The sequence below is a fragment of the Sapajus apella genome, unplaced genomic scaffold (genome assembly GCF_009761245.1).
Source record: "Sapajus apella isolate SASKATOON/1434 unplaced genomic scaffold, GSC_monkey_1.0 scaffold57, whole genome shotgun sequence".
Taxonomy (NCBI): Eukaryota; Metazoa; Chordata; class Mammalia; order Primates; family Cebidae; genus Sapajus; species Sapajus apella.
The window spans coordinates 7,657,245-7,682,757 of record NW_022436997.1 but is presented as its reverse complement, the minus strand read 5'-3'; the positions used below and the strand labels follow the sequence as shown (position 1 = coordinate 7,682,757).

The 25,513-nt window shown below is 36.8% G+C and overlaps 1 pseudogene across 1 annotated transcript in view; it reads left to right on the top strand.

Moving 5' to 3' along the window:
• The first annotated feature begins 80 nt into the window (after positions 1-80).
• The window catches only part of LOC116528226, a 42,052-nt pseudogene continuing 16,619 nt past the window's right edge, over positions 81-25,513 (top strand). The window contains exons 1-2 of the transcript XR_004258930.1: positions 81-198; positions 8,825-8,868. The product of XR_004258930.1 is annotated as a telomeric repeat-binding factor 1 pseudogene (transcript). The remainder of the gene's footprint in view (positions 199-8,824; positions 8,869-25,513) is intronic.

Genomic DNA, 25,513 nt, shown 5'->3' with positions numbered 1-25,513 from the left:
GGATGGAGATACTTCATAAAATAGAATATTTGAAATTGAAATTTGAGTCTCATCCCACTTATTACCCATTGAAATTAAACATGAATGATTCATCTATTTACCGAGAATGCTTGGAATGCTTTGTGCTAAATATGATGGAAAATTCAATGGCAGCCAAGGCACTACCTTTGAAGAAACCTGGTAAATGGCAGAGGAGAGGTAAGTTTACATTTAATATAGAAAGGGAAATGAAGAAAGATGCGTCAATATTTTGTAAGCCGCAACATAAGTTCTTTAGGACTAAAAGGATACACTATCATGATGGCTATAGATTGAGAAAAGAAAAAAAAAAGCTTTACACCCTGGCTTTTGGAACTCATGTAATCAAGATAACCCTCAATACCTCTGGGGAGCACATGGGAGAAGAAAGATGATAAGGACAACTTTCCAATAAGCTCTATCATGGCCCACAGCAGGGGATACGAAAGTTCCCATTTATTGGAAGTGTGTTGAGGGTAGCTAGAAAAGAAATTTCTGTTAATCACTTTTATTTGTCTGTCAAAAAAGAATGCTTACTTAATAAAAGATTTTTAATTATGCCATCTGGCAAATTATCTTGCATAATCACAAGTAAAAATCTTTCCACTGATGTTCTCCTAGAAGAATTTGAAGATACTGTTCTACTCCTTAAGTCCTCTTCAAAAATTAACAAGAGCCATAAATCACTGCTAATCCTGTGGCTCAGTTCTGGATGTTTCCTTAAACAACAATGCCATTTTAAAAAATTCTACTCATTAATGTGTTGGGTTATATACCTACAGTGAGTTTCATTTATAATAGAGTCATCTACCTAGGCATCTTGCCAAAGGAAAGGTCATTCTGTGAAAGTCACTTATGTTCATAGAGAGAACACCCCATGCTACCATTATGTATGGTTGAGTTACTCTACTCAGAAGAGCTGTTGCTTTTTCCTTTGTCATGCCTTCAATGTTCTAAGAATTTGGTAAATGTCTTCATTTCTAGCTTCTAATGCACAGAGTAATAGAAGGAAATGTCTTCATACAACAGTAGCATGCAACACAGGTTGCAAAGCTCATAACCTAGGCAAGGTCGATTGGGACCTACTTGGTTTCTGAATTGTGAGATCAGATGAATTGTAAGGGAGGGTAGGATACTGCATCTGCGACTGTTATGCTGGGCACCGAACAACTTTTATGTGTGACATTCACAAAGACTACAGTGAATGGGACTCTGCAATCCTCTGGAGGCCTCATAGAACCTCTATTCTTTGGCCACAATTGGCAAAAGTAGACACTGAGGTTATTCAGGGAAAGGTAGAATTCCATTGTCACATAGAACAGAAAGTTGCGTTGAGTATTCAGGCTATGCTATTTTAGTAACGTTAGTATGCCTATAGGAAAAATAGAAAAGAATATCTGCAATTGAAATGTTGGTCTCATATTATCCATTGAAATCAAACTTAAATGACTCATTAATTTATCAAAGATACAATAGGCACACATTATGTACAATGCATTATGCTAAATGTTATGGAAAATTCAGTGATGAATAAGACAGTACCCTCAAAGGAACTAGGGATTTGACAGAAAATAAAATAAAAGAAACATTTGATGAAGTGATGAAAGAATGGGAGAAGGGCACTGTGATTTGAGGTATCTAGCCTTGGAATTACAAAATAAACATAAGTTTTATAATATAGAGCACATGTGATGTACGCCAGCAGGATAATTTATCATAAATATCCTTGTAGTCACATAACACTCAGGTGTATTTAAATATGTCTACTTTTATGCCTTTTGAGATTATATTGTATAGCTGCAGACAGATAATGGAAACCAAGGTATATATTAAATAAAATATAAATGGTGAACCCAATACATGGTTGAAATGTAGAGAGGTTATGATGAAAAAATAAAGAATGAATGGATGGAGACCCAGAGAAAAGAAAAAAGAGAGAAAGAAGGACAGAGGGAGGGAGGGAGAAAGAGAGAAAGAAAAAATGAACAAACACCTTGGGTAGATAATAAAAGAGACCAATTTTAATCTTAGTGGTATATCAACAAACATCAAAAATAATTGATGATTTACTAAATTTAATTTTATTTAATTTTTTAGCATAAAATACAATGATATTTGCTTACACTTAAGATAATTTTAATCTCTGTATTGTCAATGAAGTGTTTATATTTTATATGAGATAACTTTCAGCCTAGGACTTCTTTGTGCATTTTTAATGTTATGGTGACAATTCTATCAATGTCTTCATGAAGCTAATAGTTTTCTTTCAAAATAAAAAAAAAAAAAACTGGAAGACAGAATCCTGATTAATTTATCTGCTGATTGTTCTTCCAATTTTCAGAAATTTGCCCTTATTCTACTTCATAATAAATAAAACCAGATATCAAGTTTTCTTTAATATATTCATGAAGTCATTTGCATATTAGAAAAAAATAATAAAGTTTGATAAAAATGAAAGTACAAATCATTCCTTAATTGGAGTATAAGCTTTCTCTCTCATCCTTCAGTCCTCTCTTCGGGAGAGCTCCAGAATTTGATTGTATCTGGAATCATGTTTCGCTACACTAGCTCCCGGAGCTAGCCAATTATCTACGAAGGTTTCTTCTTGGATGCCCTCAGTTAGCTCTGTTTATTCAATGGAAAACTTGTGGTACTGAATTCATTCTAAATGACAGGCAGAAAAATCTATACTATTTGAATGGCATCTTAAATATACAATGCAAGGTATTTTATTTAGCTTTAATTTAATTTAGCTGTCAAAGCCCCAACAAAGATGCTCAGTGTTTCATGTGGAGTTTATTTGATATATATAGACAGTGTGTGTGTGTGTGTGTGTGTGTGTGTGTGTGTGTGTGTTGTGTGTATGACAGAGAGAAAGACTACACAATTTTCTTATGCCTTTGTAATGTTACTTTTGTTGCTCTCTTTTTTAAAAGAAAACCAAACATATTAATCTATATGAAGTTGTAAAATATAATAGAAATTATATTATAATTTAGATAACATAATTTCTAATAATGTTAAGTAGATTTCTTATGCTATATTCAGAATTCTACCTCAACCGTGCTTAGATCATCTATCTACTGAGTACAGAATGACAACAAATTGAAATAACAGTTGTCTCTGGTGTGCTCTATACCATAAAGAGTAAGTCAATCAGCCAATCAATCGATCAATCAATTGTCTAATAAAATCTGATCATTTCCAATATACCCAGGTCTGTGGCAGATATGGAAGAAGATCTGAAATCATAGGACATAATTCCAACCTTTGAAAGTTTTCCAAGGTTGACAGTTAATCTTCTTGGGAAACCCAACAAGTCTTTACTGAGAAACATAACTTTAAAATGAAAATAAGAGAATGACCAAGAGTGCTTAGGAGTTAAGAAAGAGAACATAACTGAAGGGACTACATAAAGGACATGAGAGATGAAATATCCAGGAGTTTAATGTAGTTGATTTCCCTCTGGAAGGAAACATCCTTACTATTAAAACTGCAAAATGGATGGTAGACAATGGTTAAGAGCACTTATTTAGTAGGAAACACAAATGTGGTGGTCTAGATTTGAGGAGGAATTTTTTAAAAAGTGTGCAGTAGAGTGTAGAGGATATTAAAATCATCAGAAAAATTTACCACAGACTGAAACAATGCTTTTTCCTAAAATAAAATTCCAGAGAATACCAATTAACTTTATTTCAACATAATCTCTTGGGTAGTAGCTGAGACATAATGCTAACATTCACAAGTAATTTATTTGATGACATTTTAGAGCAGCTTCCAGCACCCTCCCCTTCACCTGCCCTGCCTTACCTCACAGATGGCCGGGATGTGGCAAGAATATGGTGCCACATTCTGCAGAGCATAGGTAACCATGGCATATAGCTTGCAGATATGTGGGGAAAGAGTGTGTCTGTCTAAAAGGTCAAACCATAAAAAAATTGTTCTTAAAATGTTAGTTTTGGAGCAATTCACCTCTTAACCAATAGGATGGATATATAGGAAAGCAGAGGAAAGAAAATATATTTGAAGTAGAAGTGGCAGACAGCAAAGAGATGCCTTGTTATTTCTCAAATATATTTGCAATGAATATTTAGAGAATACTTGGGCTGTTAATGCAAACATAGCCACCAACAGCGCCTAACTGGTATGGAAGTGACACTAACATCACAACAGGATAAGTGAAGATAGGACAATACGTTTAATAGGATTGTTTTCATCATAAACAATTTGAGTTGCCTTCAGGAATTAAACCTCAGTTTATACATATTTCATCTTGTAATTCCATAATAAAATGGGAGCATCAGGATCTTTCAAAATAGTAAAACTGAAAATTCTTCTCATGACTTTCCATGCACCTGTAATGCTGATGTTAGAATTTAGTGGCAGACTGGCTTGTGTTGTTTCCTGTCTGTTTTATATTGATGGGCAAACCATAGTCTGTTCTGAGTGTGTATCTGGCAATATGTACAAATTTTAAGTTAGAATTGGCCCCTGTCCTTAAGAAACATATAATCCGGTAAATAAAATAAGCGTGCAAAACAAATAAACGATTATGTCATTACAATTGTATTTCCGTCACTTAGAATTTGCATTAACCTGTCACACCTGTAATAGATGAATGGTGTCTTAGACCAGAAACATTGCTGGTTACAGAGAGGAAATGCTTAGCCTTTTGCAAACCCCCTAGTTTGCCCATATAGAAAGGATTGTATAGGTTTCTTGCTTTCTCCAGAATAAGTTTTCTATCAAGACATCTGCATTCAATATGTACAAAATTACCTTTAAAAATTTTAACCACCTTTAATTTTCCTTTATCTGTGAAGGCTTTTCACCAAAAGAGTACTATCTGGGAGTATTGAATATGTGTTGAAGAGCTAAGCAAAGCCCCACGGAAGTGGCAAGGTTTCACAGGTGGTAGTGTTGTCACTCATTTGCTGAGTGTCTCAGTCTAAATACTGTTGGGCTGGTGAGGGTTCTTCAAGAACAAACAGCATTTCAAATCTTCAAAATGTAAGTGTGTCTGAAACAAAGCCAAATTTGGGGCTTCGAATGCCAGGTGCTTAACATATACTTATTTATTCAATAAATAAGCCAGAGCATTCAGCATTTCCTATCAAATAGGACCTACTATGCCATAATCAAAGTAGAATTTCTCTACTGGTTCACATATTATTTCTCTTACTTGTTCCTTTCTATATTGATTTAAAGCTTGGTTTTGAAGACTACAACTTCATCTCATTTAGGCGAAATTTTACTGGCTGTTCCCTGTTCCTTTGCCAGCTCCCTTCTTTCTGAGTGATACTCCTTAATCTTATGTATAGTCAATTAAAGACAGCTGCTCTTCCCTAGACAGGATTGTGATTTCGGACTGGTAACAAACAGCTGGGTTGATTCCATGCCTTTACTATTGTAAGAAGTGCTGTGATAAACATAGGAGTGCATGTGTATTTTGAGAAAATGATTTATTTTTCTTTAGGTATATACACAGCGATGAGATTGCTGAGGCCAACCGTAGTTCTGCTTTATGTTCTTTAGAAATCTCCAAACTAATTTTCACAGTGGGTGAACTAATAGTGTATAAGTGTTCCCTTTTCTCATCAGCCTTGCCAGCATCTGTTATTTTTGACTTTTAAAGAAAATGTGGTACATGCATACCATGGAACACTACATAGCCATAAAAGAAGGAAATCATGACCTTTTCAGCCATAGAGATGCAGCTGGAAGCCAATATCCTAAATGAATTAATGCGTAATAGAAAAATCAAATACACATGTTCTCACTTGTAAGTGGCAGCTAAAAATTGGGTAGACATGGATATAAAGATGTGAGCAATATACATTGGAGACCACTGGGGGTGGGAGACGGAGGGAGACAAGGCCTAAAAAACCTGTTGGGTAGGTTTTTCATAGTGCCTATTGGTTACTAAGGTACTAACTGCATGATGGGATAATTTATACCCCAAATCTCAGCATCATACAATATACCCATGTAATAAACCTGCACATGTATGCTCTGCATCTAAAATAACAGTTGAAATTATAAACAAAGAAACAAACAAAAATCCCAGCTGGCGTGGACGGGCGTCTCCTACAACAGGGTCCTAACTTTCTGTAGTTAGTAATTAGTGAAAGACTGGAAGAGAGAAATTGAGACATCGGCTCCAGGCTCTGCTGGCAGTTGCTGCAACATGACCGCTGTGGACAATACAAAACAATTAACTTTCGCTTAAAAGCCAAGAAATCCTCTTGAGATTTCAGCTTTTTGATGCTAACTATTCAGGTATTTTTAACATTTTATTTATTTGTGATCTTTTTTCTTAACTATTAACTGCAACTTGTTTTGATATGAAGCCAAATTCTTTAGGCACCATTGTAAAGCACACCTTCACTTCATGCAAGAATCTCCTTTCCACAGTCATACCTTGAAACATAATTGGAAGTAAGAATTTATATAGCTGTTAGAAAACATATATGGTGGTGAAGATTACAAACTAGCATTCATGAAATGAAAAGATAGCATATTATTTTAGATTCAATGAATACATGAAGCGAGTTTCACAATGCTACAAATAGTTATGAAGTGTGTCCAAAGGTAACATATCAATTTGTATAAAAAAGACTTATTTGCTTTTTTCATTGATTTAGCAACTCAAACCTTGTCACTGAGAACCTACCTTGTGATGACCACAGTACTTAGAGCTAATTATTAATGCAACTTATTTTTATATGATGTCAAGGTGCCATTGTAAAGCACAGCCTTCCTGCATGAAAGGTGCAGGAATTCTTTCCAATCGTATACATAGAATTGGCAATATTTTAAAATAATGAAATACTAAACACAAGCATAAAGTGTAGAATTAACACAGGGCAATGGTGGCTAGAGAAGGTAATTAAGAGGGTTAAATCATGGTAGTAGTCAGCACTTGATAGTAAAAGAGGCAAGTTCAAGATGGCAGCATCACCTTCTCTGATTATTAATAAATAAATATTGACATTAATTTAGCACTTTCCGTCTTCAAAGCACTTTACAATTATTAATTAATCCTCTTAGGACTATTTGAAATATAATTTATGAAGTTTGCATTTAAATTGAATTTTCATGATGGTATTTCTTGGCTTCAAGTACAAAAGCTTTTTTTAATACTCAGATTTTTTTTTTTCAGAAGGCAAGATAATAAGATAAATGTAGTTATATGGACATTTCAGAAAAGGTAACCTCAGGACATTGAGTAGATAGGCAGAAAGAGCTACATTTACACATTTCCATAGCCATGGACCAAGATCTTGGTTCATTGTCCCTCCAGTCAAGTGGAGGCAATTTTAGGCTGTCCAGTGAACCCCGCTTTTGCACCAGGAAGACTGACATCTCTTTCACACTGCAGCCATCCTCTTTTGTCTGGATTTCTATGCATCTCAGTTTTATATAATTTTTAACAATAATTTTATTTCTAAAACCCTAATATTCTTGTTTTCATTCAATATATATTTGTTACTCAATAGAACATTAAAAATTAAAAACATGGACCCTTATTTCATAATGGCTCATGACTAACAAGAGGACCAAGGATTGATTACATGAATATGCAATATACAGTATAAAAACTTTTTTTTAAATAGACTTTTTAGAGCCCTTTTGGTTTATGAAGAAATTGAGGAAAGGTGCAGAGACTTCCTATATACCCTTATCAACCCACACCTTGGAGTTTCCCCTGTTATTAACATCTTCCATTAGTATGTGCATGTGTTATAATTGATGAGCCAATATTGATACATTACTATTAACTAAAGTCTATAGCTTACATTAAGATTCACTTTCTATGCTGTATATTGTATATGTTTTGACAAATGTATGATGACATGCATCTAGCATGATAGTATCATACAGAATTATTTCTCCTTTTAATAATTTCCTGTGTGTTTGGTAATTAGAGTTTGATTTCCGCGCCCATTCAACTTCATCCTAGACACACCTGCACTGCAAGGAGGTTGTGTCCCTTTGGTGACTGCCTGCACAAATACACACCTATCCTCTCAGCTTCACTGGGCAAGGCATCTCTGTCTCAAGGGAAATGCATTTCAGTCAATCTGACTTGAAAATAAGACCAGGGACTAAGGGTTGGTGATGAAAAGAGAACATCTGCAATTTAATTCAGTTTGACTCATAAGAGGCTTTCCCAAATATATGTGCCTGTCATGCAACTTGTCCAATTAGGGAGCATGCAGGCACCTTTTTTTGTTTGCCACACCTGTCACCTCCCTTACTTCTGCACTATCCAGGATCAACCCAGCATCCAGAGTGGCATCTCCCCTACTTGTGAAGCTAAAAATAGTCCTAATAGTCAGGGGACAATCACCTCTATACTTTGAAATGGCAACTTGCAGCTTAATTAAACAGATATACTGGCTAATCTACATTTGATTTTTTGTTGTTGTTGTTTAAGATCCATAAACTCTGCTGGACCACAACCCCACACTTGGTATATGGAAACTGTCTAGCACAATTCATTGTTTCCCATATCAAAATAGGCATAATATTGCAATGTAATTATGTCTCCACATCTGTCTCGCCTTCTAGACTGTCAATTATGCAACAAAAAAAGAACTATTGTTTTTATTTACTCTTGGCTCCCCCAGTGACTTGAACTTTGCTTGCCATGTGTCAGTCTCAATTATTAAATACATTTAAAACATAAAATGAAAACAAATAAAAAATAGATACAAGAAGAATATGTAAAGTCTTTCTGTAACACTTCAAGGAGATGGTTTAAAGAAAAATTTCTGACTTTACTGCCCAATCCTCATTCCAGATGAATTTGTAATGGCACAGACAGAAGATAAAAGGAAGGAGAAGGTATGTTATGCTTTGTGATATGACTTCATAAAATCTTGATCAGAATATTGTATGTGCCTCAAATACAGCCCCCTGTGTCATTGAAAGTCTCCTCTAAATTTCACATTTAACCACTGAGCAGAAAGATGCTGATGTTAATAAGGGGGCTCCTCGATTTCCCTCAGTAAGGACATTCTAGTGACTGAAAGGGGAAACTTTCGACCCCATCAAAGAACCTCAAATGTATCCGGTGATTCATGGCTCCGTGGAGAATCTAGGAAAAAGTCATTCTGTTTACCTCTAAGCATCCTGTGGAAGGCTCTCCCTGTTACTCTCCTTTGTCTGGGTCAGGTACCCTTATTAAGCCTCCATTAGCATGTGGCAGCCTCTCTCATTTTCCTATCACTGTATTCTAATTGCCTGGAAACCTGCCCATCTTTTCCATCAAGTTTTAGGCTCCATTATGACAAGGAGTCTGTTTGCCTTGCTTACTGTTTCATTTCTTGGGCTTATTTTGAAATCTGGAACATCATATGGAGGGAAAGAAAGAAGATAGGAAGGCAGGTAGGTGAGTCACCAATCTAGAAATAATAAACTTTCTTTTCATGGCCTTGGTACATTAGGTTTAAGTGTTTCTCCTAGAAAATTGACTGCTAAGAGAGCTCTGAACTGTTCAGAAAACAACAAAGTGCCTACTTAGCAAGGGAAACGAGTTGACCCACAGGTCCTTTGGATCTATTCTTGACATCATGATTAGCCCTGATTTTTCTTTCTCATCTGACTGACTTACATTTGATGACAGTGGGTCAACTGACCTCAGCTATAATTTACTGCTGTGTTATGTGGGATCCCTAATTATGACAGCCAAATGTGGAGATGTTCCTAGCCCTAACACCCAATATTGTATTGTGTTGACACATACTGTGTTTCTTTGATGCCTTTTCTTAGGTTGACTCTGTGACTCCAGATTTTATTGGCTTTGTGTCTTTTCCATTATCTGGGATGAGTTAAACTGTGACTTGTGGAACAGGACAGACTATATCCTTCCTCTTACTACATGTGTCCTTGCCGTATACCTATCATGCATGTGTTGTACTGCTCACATTAACTGAAGGCAGGAATCATGCTGTACATTTATATGTTATGTGTTTCAATGGTTAGCATATTGTGTTGAACATGATACTCAGTATGTTTTAAAATGATGAAATGTATAAAAAGTAAAGGGAATGTTCTTAGTACACATAGATATATTTATTTTTCTTGTTTAATTCATACATATTCCCTCCAAGCCTCCAAGATCATGGGATTTATATTAAGTGTTTAAGATAGTACATAGTTTTCAAAAGCAATGGTTATATTTGTATGTGTATCATCTGTTTTTCATTAGGTAACAAACAACAAACAATAATAAAATGTATGTCCAGTTTTATTTTATGTTGGATACCAAATTCTCAGAGTTAAGAGACAGCACTGAAAATGACACATCCTCTTTCCCTGTCACTATTCATGCAGATCTAGGCTCCATCCTCATTCATGTCCCAAATGGCATCTCAGAAGCAGAAAGGTCAGAAGCAAAAGGCTCCAAGTTCATGAGATTTAAAGGCAAGTTATCAGGATTTGGACTGGAGCCCCAAACCATATAGGCTGTAAGGTCAGAGCTTAACTGTTTTTCCATTTTATTGCTCAAGGACAAGAGAACATGATGCATGAGATTCCAGCACCATAAACCGTGTACTGAGGTGGCCATTTCATCACGTATGGTTGCAAGCTGAGTACTGACCGCACAATGTAAATCGACAGCAGCAGGGCCCTGGTGCAGATGTGAAAAGGAATGTCACACATAACATCTTTTTCCTAATTATTAGGACCTGGACAGGAGGCAAGAAGGGAATGAGCGGTGGGGGTTGGGGGAGGGGAAGAAGGAGGGGATGGAGGCACTGTGACATTTCCCATCTCAGGAGTACAAGATTCATTACCTCTGATGAAAAGTCACCAGGCTGCGGTGAGTCCTGACATACTCGATGACAGGAGAAAGTGACATGGCCGTTTGACATTCAGGGCTAGAAGGTTGCCGGTCTGTAATCACTAGTTAAAATTGAATCTTGTACATTGCACCCTGCCAGGACAGCTCAACTCTTGATAATTATTTGGATGCTACTGTATTTGGATTTTATTTCCCCAGCAGAGAGGGGAAGTTGGATTTATAGTTTACTGCTGGGTTAAGATTGGAACAGGCTAGATCTTTTTTATGGTTAATATGGCAGAGCCAAATAAATCTGGAGATGTGTTTTGTCCCTATTTTAATTCTAAGCCACTTGGGAGTGGGGACAGGGAGTGGCAAAGGAATCAAAGAGCACATCTTCTAATTTTCTGCAAACAAGCTACAATTCTGGCTGTGCTAATGTTTTCTTTTTTTTCCTTTCACCTCATGATGCTTAAACCAGTCATCTGGACATAGAAGGGGCTAAAAAATACCATTTTGCAACTGCCACTGCCCAAGTTGCCACATGGTAAGACCTTCTTTATGGATAAGGATGGACATAGATGGTAACGAGACTTAACCACTTTTCCTTTACCTAGAGGTCAGCGAAAGGACCAGAAAAAGGTTTTGCAGAAGGCCACTTTTGTGTAATTACAGGGTGGCCCTGAACTGCTGATTTGCACACAGGCATGCTGTGATTCCCATAGAATGTTGTCCCTCTCTGTGCTCCTACCCAAAGGCATAGAAGCTTCTGCTTATTGCAGTAGCACAGCCTGCATATTCACCCCATTTAGCCCAGAAAGATGTTTGCTTGATAGGCTCCATCTAACATTTTCAGGAGTCACAAGCCACATGTTCGCAGAAGAGTAAAGTGATCACCAGAGCTAACTTAATGTACCGACAGAGTAAGTGCTGCCTGAGCGCTAGAAATTAGCTGTGCCCCAGGAAGCAGCCTGATCAAAGGCTGATCAAAGTTATCTTTACGACTAATCTGCCTCAATGTATAAAAGTCTGTCATCAAAAAGTATAAATTTAAATAAAAACATTGTGCCTCCAAGGATTCCTTTAAAAAGTCATCTTTTTTTTTTTTTTTTTTTTTTTTAAAAAAAAAAAAATTCTCAAGCAGCCAAAGATAGATTTAAAAACATAGGGAAATTTTGTTAGGAAAGATAGACAGGCTTTCGCCCAGGAGGCATCCCGAGGGGTGTCATTCATTGTTCCAGGGGATCCACTATGGACCTGAATCTGACTTTTAGCCAGGCTAATGCCAGAGCCTGATTTCTGTCAGCAGATTGTGCTCCCATCGCTCACAGAACACTCACATCCACTAAATTTGTAGGATTGATGTTTGGAAACAGAATGTTGATTTAGGTAGCATATATTGAGAAAAATTATGCAACAGGATTTGGAATACGCAAGTTCCAAATGGCCAGTGCAGACATTACAGGTAAGCCAGCCAAATACTGAAAAGAAGATCTTCTTGTGTTCAAGAAACAGGAACAACGGGAGTAAAAAGGAATCTAACTGTTCACTTTCTTACTGATAGGGTGGTGTGGCCGAGGCTAACCTTCCCCAAATCCAGGCCCACCTTAACATGCTGAGATAGCTCAGGTCCTAGAACAGCTCCTTTTTTCCTGAGTAGTGCTGGCATGGGCACTGCCAGCCCTTGCTTTCTCTCTTCTCTTTTGTTCAATCTCAGTGGTAAACACCACCCCCACTGTCCACCTGCCACTTGCCACCAGAAGGATTACATGTTCATATCACAGCTCAACTTAGAAGAGGCAGTTGCATTTTCTTGCTCTTCTACTTCTTAGGGAAAGCCACTGTCAAGATGGAAAATACCCCCGAAGAGGCAGCTTTAAAGTCACTTGCAGACATAAACAACTGAATGTGAATAAATTCATAACTCATCTTTCCTTCTCTACAGAGTGGAATAATAGACTGGGTACTTTAAGAAGGGTTTCTTATACAAAACAGGAATTTCTGAATAGGGAAGAGTCTAGAAAAGGGGTTGAATTTGAGAAATTTGGAGATAAGGCAGCAGAATGAGAATATCTAAGGGAAGAACATGAATAATTTCATAAGGAGACTATATAACAAGGTTAAAAGAGAGACAAAAAGATAGATATATCAAGGGGCTAAAATTATGCCTATAATAAAGTAATAGTGACAGAGTAAGTAGTGGCTTGGACACTGTGGTTGCTGAAATTATGATCACAACAGAAATGAATCAGGTGTCTGGGTAGTTTAGATGGAGTGTGGTTCAATGAGTAAACTAATTTGTTAGTTGTATATCTCAACTGTTCCTAGTTGTGGAAACTAAATTAAGGGTAGTTTCTCTTTTCCTGTGGACATCAATTACTTATACTTTGGAAGAGTAACTAATATGGTTAGGCTTTGTGTACCCACCCAAATCTCATCTTGAATTACAATCCCCACATGTCCAGGGAGAGACCAGGTGGAGGTAACTGGATTATAAGGGCAGTTTCCCTCATGCTGTTTTCAGGATAGTGAGCTCTCACAAGATCTGATGGTTTTATAAGAGGCTCTTCTCCCTTCTCTTGGCACTTCTCCCTCCTTGCACCCTGTGAAGATGGTGCCTTGCTTCCCCTTCACTTTCCATCATGATTGTAAGTTTCCTAAGGCCTCCACAGCCGTGCTGAAGTGTGAGTCAATTAAACCCGTTTTCTTTATAAATTACTCAGTCTCAGAAAGTTATTTATAGCAGTATGAAAATGGGCTAATACCGTAACCTCTCTTGTTTATTGTCTAAAGCAAAAAGGCAAAGTTGCAACTAATAAGGGACTTCATTAATGGGGCTGCTCATGGCAGACTGAGGGACCGTCTTTACTTTCCTATAATTGAAAAATACACCTCTTCCTTTTCTCCCCAAAACTAAATTTTATGTGTGGTTTATTTCGACACCCCCTCTTCCATGAAGTCTGCCATGATTACCCAGCACAGGTGATTTTTCTTTCTCTGAATTTTTGTACAATTTATCACATTTTGAAGTCCTTTGTGTATGTCCTATTTATACACCTTGCTTAGATGAGCAATTAAACTCTGGAGGTAAGAAGTTTCTGAGACCTAAAGCTACTCTTTTAATCTCCTGGAAACTCAATTTTCTTATCTATTAAGATAAGGAAATGGGAATATAAGCCTCAAAGTTCTCTTCCAGTTCTAATATTTTATGAAACTTTGTGATGCTTTTCTTGTCATCCTAAATCTATCAGATGCAATGGGAAAGGACAATGGAATAAATCACAGGCTCATGAAAATATTTGTTTTATTACACAGGGGTGAGCTATTTTATCACTTTCACATACGTAATTCTAAAAATGATCTTTAAAGGTTTGGTTTTTTTCTAGTGTAAATTTTCCTCAAAGTTCTTCAATCAAGCTAAATAGTCCAAAAGGTGATTACATTCTCTCAGTTCCAGTTCCCTTTTCCTAGAGAACTATGAAAGATGAAAAGGAAAATATGTATCTTTCTATGTTTAATTTGCACCAGCCTGTGTTAAATTCAGTTTAAGTAAATACCATAAGAGCAAGGCTTGGTAGTGGGCTCCAGGCATACCATAAGCATTTTCAAACGGCAGCCTGCCACATGCCACAGCAGCAGCAGCAGCCAGAGCTTATCCCAATGTGACCACCCCATGATGTAGCTGTGCCTCTGGACTGCTGGTTCTGCAACTAAAACTTAGGAACTCAGTGCTTCAGCAGAATCAAATTATTGCTTAAAACCAAAACCATTTAATTCTAACATGTTGTATCATCAGCCGTCTTTCCAGCCTTCCTTGCTTATGTATGTTTCTGAGGAGATCAAGCTGTCTGAAGCCTTCTACTCATGCAATTCCTACTTGTGAGCTCTTTCCACAGCTCTTGATGCAATTAGCATCCTGGAATATTAAACAGAGGTAATTTTATCACGTAATCAGGAATGCTTCATCCATGGTTATATGTTAGTTATTGTTGAAAACTATAAGAAAAAAAGAGAAGTGACATTTCTCACAGGTGAGAAAAAGCACATAAGCCTGTAGATATTTAGGAGATAGTAGCTTGTGTTTTCATATAATTGTTATTTTTAATATGAATACTAGTGTTCTTTGGAAGCACATTGACTGTGTTCATTGGCATCATACAAAAGGGGATAAAATAATCAGTGTCCCATTGAACAGAGAAGATGGGGAGAGAGTTTGTGGCAGCCTCAGGTGAAGCCCAAAGATTGGACCACTGGATTTAGATAGATTTTTTTTTTTAACTTTCTTTGGAATCTGTAGTCACCCTTGAATGGAGGTTTTGTTGCAGAATAGCATTCCTGGCTATTACTGGTCTCTGGGCTACAAAGAACTGGAGCCTCCTTTTTCCAAAGATTCCCTGGCAATGCCATTTGATAATATAGCCGCAAACATTTTTGCTCTGTCTTCCTGGGGGCTGTTAATTCAAATGCAGATGAAAAATGTGGGTTTCTCTTTTCTGCCACTCTCTTAATCAAGGTGATTTTCTGAAATACAACTGTAGAAAATAGACTTTTTTATTTTAGGATCAACAACAGTTTTTACAATGTTAGGCAAACCTGAGCCCCTCCTTAAAATGTCGGGAAAACAAAAGCCATTCCCACCTGAAAGGCCTCTTCACTTGTCTTGAAAGGATTTTTTAGGCTGTTTCCCTTAAGCTACTTTCTCCTTCTGTGCAACTTCCCAATCCCATTCACAAACTGTTGCCATGGTAAATAATTATATCACAGATGAATTGTGTACACTTCCTTTTCATAGCTGGAAGAGAAATTGTAGAGGAAAGGGGAAAAAAAATCAAAATCCTTTAAAATTACAGGGGAGATAGCGGAGGAACGATTGCCTCCTCGTTAACATAATTAGCTCCATGAATTATAAATTGGTATTAGAACTTGCTCTTCATGACAAAAGGAGTAATTATATTTACTCATGTAAAATTAAACAATACCAAAAAAATTAATGGGACTCACCAGAAGCTCTCTTGACATTATCATAAAATTCAGAGATGTGAATATCCTACAATCTGAGGTGATTTAAGCAGCATAAACTTTAATGCTGCTCAAATTTGCTGTGTAGAAATATATCTCCTGGCTAGTTTATAATTGCACTCCCATGCTCAGAAACCATACGTAACAACAACAACAACAAACAGCTCTTAAATTTTTTTTTAATAGACTGATGCACAGAAAAGTCCAGATTTTCTGAACCTAAGTGAGATGTGGAAGTAAATTCCACAGAAGGACTTTTTTTTTTTTATTGACTGTTCTAAAGTCAAAGCCTCCAGAATAGAGGATGACCTGTTTATTTAAACAACTCTCAAATGTATCTAAAAATGGGATTGACATGGGAGAAGGTTGACTTGTCTAACTAGCTTTGCACACTGAGAAAGATTTCTCACGGGGGAGAGATAGCTATGTGTCAGAATGGTAATGTGGTGAGGTCTCTGCATATCTGATCAAGGTACCTGAAGACTAATGCTATCCAGCATCTCACAGCAGTGGATGCCTGGCTTAGGCCTAGTAAACAAGAACAAGTAGAGAGGCATCATTTTTGTACTCAATTATGTAAAAGTTGCTATAGATGGTCATAGACAATTTTGGTCCTTTAAACAATTGTGGGATAATCTTTACATTCTTTTTTAAGAGGCTGGGGAATTTCTACAGTTCATAACCCAAACTATCCTCCAAAAATTCTTACTTTGTTTATTGATTCTATGATTCTTCACAATTTGATGTAAATGTTCCATTGCCTATGTTTTCTCTCTCTGGCCAGACTGACATACTGGACTTGAGTTCTACTCTTTGTGCTAGACACTGGTTTAAAAGGCAATCACATTTCACCCAGAAACCTCTCTTTATGGGATCTGACTACCTTAAAATATGCTATAAAATCTTCCAAAACATCTACTCACTTCTGCCATTGTGTTTGGAATTCCTTCCACTGCTCACTCTTGTAAGGTAAATCACAGAAACCTCCTTTCATATATATCACTAAGGTACTGACAAATATGACTAATCTAGAATGTTAGACCTTTCATGATGCTATTGATCCAACTGTATGAAACCAGGGAAAGGGAAAAGTCACCTGAATCCTAGGTAGGAGTGCTTAGAATGAATACAGATATCTTTGAAGAAAACTTCAGTGTATGCATTAATTCAGCTACTGAGTCTGCTTTGCAGGGAAACTGCAACGTGTGCAACTGTACAGTGCGTGCTAGGAATGGGAGAAAGAGAGCAGCAAATAAAATAGAAAGATACTTTTTATATTTCCAGAATTTATGAACCCTAAAAACTTAGTCCATCAGTTGGAATAATAGGTAGTCCAAATGATGTTCACAATGAATCCCTAAGAATATGACAAAATGATTAAATCATATGTTAAGTGAAAAGCAAGCTATAAAATTGCTATTCTAATGATGCCTGGTATGTGCATATGGGATGACAATCTGTCACTATTTTTCCTCCTGGCCATCCTTCCCACTCCAGGACTTCCTAGAGCCCAGATTAATTTACTTTGCTACTGGGAGTATTTTCTCATTTGTCTCTTAATTTCCATCTCAGAATGTCAATTTAGGCCAGTCGATTAGACAACCTGGGGGAGGCTATACCTCTGGGAAGAATCAGTATTGCCCACCTCAGGATATCACTCAGAGTCCCATCAGGAAACAGATGGTGTACTCAAATGGGTAATTGTGGAGAGATTAATAAAGGACTGTGTACAAAAATACAAGCAGGGTTAAGATAAACCAATAAGAGATGGTGCTTATTGGTTTATCTTAATCCCAATCACTTAATAGATTTTCTTCTTGACTTGAAAATGCAAGATATAGGAGAGGAACACAAGCAGGAGACATGGCCTTTGGTAGAAGAACACAGCCAACCTGTGGCAGCTTGGCCAGATAGGAGCAAGAATGCACACCCCAGTTCAACACTCCACTGCCCTCTAGTCATCTACAGCTAACTTCCATTGGCCACGCCCAACAGGAAGCCAGAAGGCCAGTGCCATTTCATTTAGCTCATGAAGATTAGCTCCTTGGGGCACAAAGTGTGATGGGGAAGTGTGAAGACTATGTCTAGAGGAACAAACAGAAGATAACTTACAGAATGAGTGACCAGGTGAGACCAAGAAACAACTTTTTGAAATATTAGCAAATTTTTCACTGTAGAAGGTTATATATTTTTGAATAAAAACATTTTGTTCTGAAATTTAAAAATTATGATTTTGAAAAACCAGTGTGACTTTTTACTGTGAACTATCTCTTGATTTTACTTTGAAGGTCAAAGCATTTTTGAACCATATGAATCATGCAGTTTAGTCAAATATTTTTGGACTAATTTTTAAAAACCTGAGATGCCTCAACAATTACACATTTTTCTCTTTTCTTTTCTTCTTTCTTTCTTTCTCTCTCTCTCTCTCTCTCTCTCTTTCTTTCTTTCTTTCTTTCTTTCTTTCTTTCTTTCTTTCTTTCTCTCTTTCTTTCTTTCTTTTTCTTATTTCTTCCTTTCTTTCTTTTTTGAGACAGAGTTTTGCTCTAGTTACCCAGGCTGGAATGCAATAGTGCAATATGGGATCATTACAACCTCTGCCCCCAGGTTCAAGTGATTCTTCTGCCTCAGCCTCCCAAGAAGCTGGTGCTACAGGCGCGGGCCACCACACCTGGCAAATTTTTGTATTTTTAGTAAAGACAAGGTTTCACCGTATTAGCCAGGCTGGTCTCGAACTCCTGACCTCTAGATCTGCCCGCCTCGGCCTCCCAAAGTGCTGGGATTACAGGTGTGAGCCACCATGCCGGCCATCACACATTTTCAAAAACTATTGTATGAATCTATGAATGAGGGAATGAATAGGAGAATCCCCTGGAAATAGTCTCTTTATTGTTAGTAAGATCATCAACTGGATTTTGCAGGCCTTTACTCATAATCTCACTTCCCTCATCTTAGTAGTCTCCACTTTGAGCATCCAAGATCAGTTGTGGTTTTCCCTCAAGTCATGGGTCATGAGACTGCAACGTTTTACATTAAGGCTATTGGGAACAAAGCAAAACAAAACAAAACAAAACAAAAACCTTATTTTCTAATGATGTGACATGGCAGATTTTTATTTACAATTACTGTGTTATCTTTTGTAAACAACTCATTAAATATATGCACCGTTGTTATTTACAGCAGGGAAAATTGATACTTGGGTATTTTTTTTTTCAGGCTAAAAACAGACTGATACTAAATATATGATAGCAGAAGTGTTGTTTTGGATTTTTTTTGTAAGGCCATATTAAACCTTGATCTTTTAAAATTACTCTCTGCATTTGTTTTCTAGATTATTTATCAGATATATCCTATAAATCTCTCTGTTAGCAAATAGCTTCTATTTTATTGATACTGCATAACCACATAACGATTTTTAATAATAAAATTGTCTTTGTCATATAGAGACTAATGTCCCTTTAATGTGGTAGTTATTAAAAGCAACTGGAGAAGAGGATCTAGAGTTAAAAAATAACAAGTGAAATAAGAAACAATGGTGTACTTTCAGATGCTGTGTGTGGTAAAGTCTGATGGTACACAGACAAAACAAAGTCTATATGGGAATGGAAGATGAAGGGCACCTATATTACCATAAATGTTCAACTCCATGGCAGACACTGAAGCTACATCACAGCCTGGCTTATTCTTTTTTTATTTTTTTTGAGACAGAGTCTAGCTTTGTCACCCAGGCTGAAGTGCAGTGGTGTGATCTTGGCTCACTTCAACCTCAGCCTCCCAGGTTCAGGTGATTCTCATGCCTCAGCCTTCAGAGTAGCTGGGATTACAAGCCCAAGCCACCACACCTGGCTAACTTTTTGTATTTTTTTTTAGTAAAGGTGAGGTTTCACCATACTGGCCAGGCTGGTCTCAAACTCCTGACCTCAGGTGATCTGCCCACCTCAGCCTCCCAAATTGCTGGGATTACAGACATGCAGCCTGGCTTCCTCTTTAGACCTTGATGAAGTTTTACAGTCTTGCTCATTGTGTTGCCATCAGCCTCCCAGTCCCATTGGATCAAAACCATCCATGACTTCTGTAAATGCCCAAATTATCAGAATTGATTTTTCAATCCTCCAGTTTCCAAGGGAAATAACCTTTTAAAATGGTACATTATGACTTTATAGTAAATTAAATGAACATGCTTTCTTTTGCATTATGTTTGCATTGAAAATGTAGTGCACAAAATGATGTGCAACTGTAGAATTTGAGTATATAATATTACTCAGTGCTTACTCATAGTTACTGAGTCATCAAGCAAGAGGATTTAGAACAATACAATTTTACAATAACAACAACTGTGAAATCTTTTATGATTAATGTCAGATACTATGGTAAAATCCTGATAAAAATCACTTAATTTGACCTTCTTAAGAACTCTAAGGGCCATTATAATTCCACTGTTATAGTGGAAGAAATTCAGGTTTAGAGGATTGTATATAACCACCAAGCTAGGACCCAATACATACTCTATAGTAATCAGGAATATCAATGATTGAGGAGATAACTTTCACAGTTATTTAATGAAATAAGTACCATATTAATGTAGATGAGTACACTGAATTCAGAGAAAATAAGAGGCATTCCCAAGGCCATGTAGGTGCCAGAGTTATATTTGAGGCTCGAATTTAAGGATGCCAGCTTCTTGAGCTGCAGTATGTTTTCTTCCTACTCTCAACCAAATGTCTGCCTACTGAAGTCATGAATTTAAAATTGTATAACCTGCCCAGCTCCCAAATGAAAAGTCAGAGAGTATTTGACGACAAGCTTCTTTGGGTCAGAACTTGCTTCTTGCTTCATAACTTGGCAGCTAGTTCCCATTATTGGCAGTGAAATAAGAACTCAACATGCATTGTTATCAACCCGAAGGTCAGAGAAGGAAGCTCGGCTGATTCGAAGTCACATGTGCATCTGAAAATAGTGAAGATCATTAGCAGTCATAGGTCAAAAAAGTAGTGAAAACAAGATCACACTATAAATAGGCAAACAATAGATTGCTGCATTTGAGATAATAGCCACATACACATCTAAGCTCTCATTGGCTGGGTGCTGAGAAACTACCTTAGTAACAAACGTTGCTGGAGGTCTGAATGGCATTCAGAATGGCTTCTTGCCTGCTGGCTGAAATCCTCATCAGGGCAAACTCCAAAAAGAACTTATTTCACCTAAAGCCTGTCGACTTCTATTAAATCACCCTGGGCATTAATTTCAATTTTCATGTTTCTGCACTACAAAAGAAAGAAAGAAAAAAAAAAACTTTGTATGTGCCAAAGCTTAGCTGCCAACTGTTGGGGGAAAAAAATTTGATTTCTATTGAAGACTGCACTTTGGAATGAAAGAAAACATCATCTAAATGAAGCCGAGGCTCTCAGTCACCTATGCCTATATTACTGTGAAATCAATTATGTGGGCTCTTTCGAAAGTTACTGATTGTAGCAAATTGAATGGCCTTCATTTCAGCATAATTTGGAGAGGTTGATGTAATCAGAGACCTTACACCACGGTGAGATACAAGATTCGTGATATTCAGATGGGAAAAAAGCTACAGTGGTTAAGCTTGTTCCATACCTTCCGCTTACCAGCTGTAACGCTTTCATAAGTACAAATGAAATTGTTTTGATGAAGGCAGCGATGTTGCTGAAGGAATGCGTGCGGGGGTAAGGGAGTGGAAACGAGGTTGCTGGGAATCACACTATTGTCTTCCTATGCAAGGAGGCAGTAGAATCTAATCCTAGGCCTAATTGGCTGCAAATGAAACACTTTAATATCAAATCTTGAGTTATGCCCAAGAGCTGAGGTTCAAGCTTAGATGTTAGGAGAGGGTGAAAGGCTTAATTTTTTCTTGCCGTAACTGTTTGTTCCACCTCATTCCTTTGGGAGTCTAGAGGCTGAAATAATTGCTCTTCAAGTTATAAATTGATTCTCTTCAACCACAAGACAATTTTTGGTGTGAGAAAATTCGTGGCAGGTATGGTTTCATTACATTTGCCTAAGTGAAAGGTATTATATGCATTTATATATGGGAAGCAGCATGCTTGCAATCAAGTATTCCTACTTTGTAGTAGGTCAGGCATCATTGCCCAATGCAAAGGCAATATGGTTTGCTCGAAATCACCACAACGTGATCATACTCCATCAAGGGTCTAGGACTTATGTGAGCACAACTTACATAAGGGTGATACAACAAGCTAAACAGAAGCATACTTTTTGCAAGACTCTGTGAATATATTCTAGCTTTGAGTATTAATAAGGCTTTGACTTGGAGAATCAGACAGCAGGGCTCTTTCTTTTGCATGCATAATTATTTTTATTTATTATTTTTTCATCAATTCCAAAAACTGAGCTCAAGAATAAAAGAACAAGGAGAATCTTTTTTTTTTTTTCCTGAGCATTGAAACTTCCCTCATTTGGTACTAACTCTTGGCCACAGTTGAGATACCTTGATGTAATGACAAGAAAAGGACCCCAGTTCAACCTCAATTCTTTTACTATGAATTCTTAGTTTACCGGATTGAACATTAGTGTGTTCATTTGTACAGGGAATTTATTTTGTAAGGAAATTGAAGACTTACAAAATACATTTGTCAGTGGGTATATAGTAAGTGTGGGAAAATGTTAGTTATTATAATCCACCCAGCTAAATTGTAAGATCCTTAAAAGATACAGTCATCCTTTTCTTTTAACATAGAATAACATCTGATTCATATTAGTAGGTGGTAAATTATTTCTTGTTTGACATAACATGATGTATTGGAAAGAAGATAAATTAGGATTCAAGAGCTTTTAGTTCAATCCCAGAACTAAGTGTATAATCTTGGTAAGAATATTTATTTTTCTAGATCTTTCTGATCTAATTTATAAATAAAGAGATATATTTAAAAGCACCTATAAAACTTTCTTCAGACCTAAATTCTGAAAATAAAGAATTTTTTTCTTTAATCAAAATTGAAATTCAACAACATCCTTTGTTTAAATGACGCTGTGGCTCACTCCTGTAATCCTAGCACTTTGGGGGGCTGAGGCAAACAGATCAAGTCCACTCTGGCCAACATGGTGAAACACTGTTTCTACTAAAAATACAAAAATTAGCTGGGCCTGGTGGTGCACACCTGTAGTCTCAGGTACTCTGGAGGCTGAGGCAAGAGAATCACTAGAACTCGGGAGGCAGAGATTGCAATGCACCAAGATGATACCACTGCATTCCAGCCTGGAGGCAGAGCAAGACTCGAGCCTGGAGACTGACCAAGACTCCATCTAAAAAACGAAAAAAAAAGCGTGTATGCATATCATGTTCTTGAAAGCCTGTCCTCAGTTGAACTAACTTTCCTATATGAAGTCTAACACAAACACATACATGCACAAGTGCAAACTTTCTATACTTTCAAATTATTTGAAGCAAGATGACTCTACTATTCCACCCTACTTTTAAAATATAATTTACTGAGTTATATTAAGAAAGATATGATATTATCAGCTGAGTAATAAGTGAAAAACTAAGGTAGTGAAAAGTTAAAGCATATGAATGAAAAAAAGAAAGAGAAATAAAGAAAGAGGGAAAGAAAAGCAGGCAAGAAGGAAGGAAAGAGAGAAAGAAAAAACTAGAAAGAGAAAAAGGCTATTCAAAATACTTTGGGTGAGCAAATTTTTTGACAGACAGGCTGCTGAGGACGCAGAAGAACTCATTAAGGCATCCTCTGCTGAACCACAAACTTACCCACTGGTAAGTACCAACCCCTAAAAAAATTAACCCCTGGCCCCAGGGACCTTAGGCTGGAGTTAATCAGTTTTATTGGGAATCATACAGTGGAAATCAGTATGTGTTAGTCTAGGTTTCCTCTCTCTTTACACACATTTAAATATATACACATACAAAAACACACACAGGTGTGTGTGTGTGTGTGTGTGTGTGTGTATATATATACACACAAAAATTATATATATATATATAAAATATAATATCTACTTATTTGTCCCATATATCAACATAGATTTGTATTTATGTGGATGTATACATACATATATAATAAAATACATTTTATAAACTTTCAGTTTAATGGAATATATATAACACATATATATGGAAGGAGAGAAGGAGTTGGCTTGTGAAATTAAGAAGGCTGAGAAGTTCAAGATCTGCAGCTTGTGATTGTACTGGTATAGTACCAGCTATGGTCCAAAGACCTGAGAACCAGGAAAGGTGATGGTGTCAGGTCCAGCACAAATCTGAAGACTGGAGAGCAATTTCTCAGTTCAAAGATGATCAAGCAGAGAGAAAAAATTTCCCTTTTTTCTATTCAGGCCTTCAGCAGATCAGATGAGGCCTACCCACATTTGTAATCTGCCCTACTCAGCAATTCAAATGTTCATCTCATCCAAAAGCCTCTCCCAGATACAACAGAAATAAAGGTTAACCAAATATGTGGGCACTCCATAGCTTAGTAGAGGTGACAGGTAAAATTAATCATGAGTCAAACCATTGTCAATTTGGCACCCACATACAACTTTAAAAACCGTACTTAATCTCCAAATAAAGGCGCTAGTAAGGTCATATTTTTACCTAACCTGATACAACTATCCTGCGCACAACATGAAATGCAGTAACACCTTTTCCAGAAGAGGAGATAAGGTCTTTGAGTAATGTTTACTATTCTCCTTGATATTATGTAACTTTTAAATACAATGACGTAAAATGAACAATGCTTAAATACTACAATATATTGTCAATATATCTTTTTATTATTTTTTTAAAGAAAGACAGAGAAAGAGAAAGGGGGAGAGATAACAGGAGTCTTGCTCTATTGCCCAGGCTGGAGTGCAATCTAAAAATAGGTATTAGAAACCTCTTTTATGCCGATAATTGTGCTTAACAGGGGAGACAGGAAGGAATAAGGGAAGAAAATAAACAGCCAATCAATATTTCATTTAAATCTGTGAAATGCTATGCAAATGCTGAAGAGTGATTTACTTCCATTTATGTGGTCACTTTCAAAATAGGTGTAATGTGATACCAAAAAATATATATGTTCTGTGGACCTGGGGTGAAGAATTCTGTAAATATTCACTGAGTTTACTTGTTCCAGGTCTGAGTTTAAATAATAGATATCTCTGTTAATTTTCTATCTCATTTATCTGTCGAATATTAACAATGCGGTGTCAAAGTCTCCCACTATTATTGTGCGGGAGTCCAAGTCTCTTTATAAGTAATTAAGAACTTGTCTTATGTATCTGGGTGTTCCTATATTAGGTGCATATATATTTATGATCATTGATTCCTATTGTTGCATTGATCCTTTTACCATTATGTAATGTCCTTCTTTGTTTCTTTTAGCCTTTGTTACTATTAAAGTCTATTTTGTCAGAGACGAAAGTTACAACTCCTGTTTTCTTTTTTTTTTTTTGCTCTCCATTTGATTGGTAAGGCTTCCACCAACCCCTTGTTTTGAGTCTGTGTGTCATTGCTTATGAGATGGATCTGGATACAGCGAACCCAATGGGTTTTGACTTTTTATTCAATTTGCCTGTCTGTGTCTTTGATTGGGACATTTAATCCATTTAAATTTAGGATTAATATTGATATTTGTGAGTTTAATATTGTTGTTTAATGCTAGCTGGCTATTTTGCCCATTAGTTGATATAGATTCTTCATTATGG